Below are 2,567 nucleotides of genomic sequence, written 5' to 3' on the forward strand. Positions count from 1 at the left end.
GCGGTGGAGCGCTGAAGCCCATTGCCCGCAGGGCACCGGACGGGCGACCATGCCGGCGAGGCTGTCGTGTTCGGGCTTTGGACCCGGGCTGCGGCCGGGCTCCGCCAGTCCCTAGTGTGGCTGGGAGTCGCCGAGGGCGGGGCAAGGGCGGGTTGTGGACTTTCAGCCACACGTTTCCTCACCGAGCCAGTCCGGGGAGAGGGTGGCTAGTTGTGGCGGCGGCCAATTACGTGGTGGGCCTCGGGTCTCAGCGGTAACGTCACTTCCGACTGCTTGAGTTTTAGCCTTTTAACATTCAAGGAGCAGGTAAGTTCTCCCCGTGGTGGGCTTCAAATGCTCCTTGTCCTGCCCCTGCTTGGCAAGCTTTATCGTAATTATCTACCTCCCGCGCTGGTGCGGGAGCCCCGGGAGAACTGGTGCCGCGGCTGTGTTGCTCAGTTTTGTAGCCTCAGCTGCTCGCGCGGGCCGGACCGCCCCGTTCGCTCAGTAAACACGTTAACTGTGTGAGAGCCAAGGCCTGTTCTTTCCACTTTGGGTTCTGTGAGTTGAGTGTTTCCCCGCGAGAGCAGATGGTGCTTGTGTGGGGACTCCAGGCTTTTTCTTTGTTGCCTCCTGCTTTGCTCTCCTGTTGCTGGAAGCTTCGCAGGTCTTGATTTTGAAGGAAGCGGTTGAGGTGATGAGGCTGGGGAGCAGTCTGCTGGTAGAGGTGTGATGAGAGTGGGGAGGAGATGACGGAGCTGGAGGGGAGTTAGTGCTGGGGAAAACTGTGATGGGGATGGGAGGAGTTAGTGTTAGAGGGTTATGGCACTGCTGGTAGAAAAAGGTATTGTTTCCCCTGCGCCCCCCACTTGGCATGCAGAATGTGATTGAAAGAGATGAGCAACTTTTGATGTACTCTCCTTGGAGGCGAAGTGGTCTGACTTGTTCCTGTATAAGTTGTGAGGCTATTTACAAACACCGGCCAGTATTTCATCTCATCCAGGGAACCGGAAACTATTTACTTGCAGAAAATATGATCAAATGTACGAGGTATAAAGATTTAGGATCACGCATGCTAATTACAATGCGTCTACTTTTTCTTTACTGTTCCTTTGCTTTTTGTTCGGTTTTCCTTTTTAGGTAGCTAACAATTTGAGGGAGGTTAAACTTAAGAAAATTACATTTATTCACTCTTTTTTCCTCATTGCTGTTTGGCCGTTAGAGATTTTAGCAGCAGCCCTTGTTCACAAACACCTCAGTGCTACTAAGGTAAGGTAGTTTGAAAGCCACTAACTGGGTGGTCAGCCTCTTTAGCCTTGGCTTTGGAGGGAAGTGATGATGGTGAGATTTGGTTCTCGTTTTAATTAGTTAATTTGTAGCTTTTAAGATGTTGCTAACGCTGCTGTCTGGCTTTTGAGTTTGTAGATGATGGGGGATGTGATTAGACTAGGATATTACCAGAAGGAAGGACTGTGAAGAATGTGCTTTCCTGGAGACTGATAGATTGTTAAGGGGACTTTATGCTAAATATAGAAGGAAAGGGGAGAGAATGTCTAGGTAAAACTATCAAATTACGAAGGGCATGTAGTATGATATAGAATGGGGATTGGCAAACCTTTCCTGTAAAGAGCTGGAAAGGACATCTTTTTGACCTTGCCGCCCATACCCAGCTATGTCTTTGCAGGATGAAAACAGCACTAGACAATACTAAATGAATGAGCATTGTAGTGTTCCAATAAAACTTTATTTATGGAGACTGTAATTTGAATTTCATATTACTTTCATGTGTCATGAAATTGTTCTTTTGATTTTCCCGTCAGACCTCGGTCGTTTAAAAATGTAAAAACCATTTTTAGCTTTTAGGCCATACAAACACAGATAGTGGGTAGTAGTTTGCTGACCCCTGACAGAGTAGTAAAGTACCCAGTATTTTTCAAGAGCAATTGGGAAACAGAGTGAACACAGTGCTATGATATCTTTCTTCCATTTGTCTTTTTAATAACACATGGAATAATAAAGGTGTTTTAGTCTGTTTTCTTTTGCTATAACTGAATATCCGAGACTGGGTAGTATATAAAGAAAATAAATTTATTTCTTACAGTTCTGGAGGCTGGTAAATCCAAGGTTGAGGGGCCACATCTGGCGAGGGCCTTCTTGTTGCTGGGGACTCCCTGTAAAGTCCAAAGGCACTGCAGGGAATCACATGGCAAGGGGGCGCACTGAGCCAAACTGGCTTTTATAACAGACCCACTCTCGTGATAATTAACCCACTGTTGTGCTACATGTAGCCAGTGCCTACTGTATTGAACAGCACTCTTTTAGATGAGTGGCTAGTTGTGTGAGTTTCATTTATTAATAATCATTCTTTCCTCATTGAGTTAAATTACTACACTTGTCATATGTTAATTCTTTCATTGTGAGATCTATTTTTTTCTTTCTTTCTTTCTTTTTTTTTTTTTTTTTGCAGCTGGCCTGTATGGGGATCCCACCTCTTGACCTTGGTGTTATAACACTGTGCTCCGACCAAGTGAGCAACCGGCCAGCTCTTTATTTCTGATTTTTGAGTCTGTATTCTAATCCTCTCATCT

General features: G+C 45.8%; 1 long non-coding RNA gene across 2 annotated transcripts in view; it reads left to right on the forward strand.

The window, feature by feature from the left end:
• Positions 1 to 2,567, forward strand: part of LOC103602352 — a 17,106-nt gene that overhangs the window by 1,296 nt on the left and 13,243 nt on the right. Inside the window, exon 1 of one of the 2 annotated variants that reach the window (XR_551523.1) lies at positions 99 to 306. The exons of the other annotated variant lie outside the window; for it this stretch is intronic. This is a non-coding gene — a long non-coding RNA (uncharacterized LOC103602352). Of the gene's footprint in view, positions 1 to 98; positions 307 to 2,567 lie in introns of those variants that run through there. 2 annotated transcript variants of the gene reach the window in all.

The sequence above is a fragment of the Galeopterus variegatus genome, unplaced genomic scaffold (assembly GCF_000696425.1).
Source record: "Galeopterus variegatus unplaced genomic scaffold, G_variegatus-3.0.2 Scaffold4105, whole genome shotgun sequence".
NCBI lineage: Eukaryota > Metazoa > Chordata > Mammalia > Dermoptera > Cynocephalidae > Galeopterus > Galeopterus variegatus.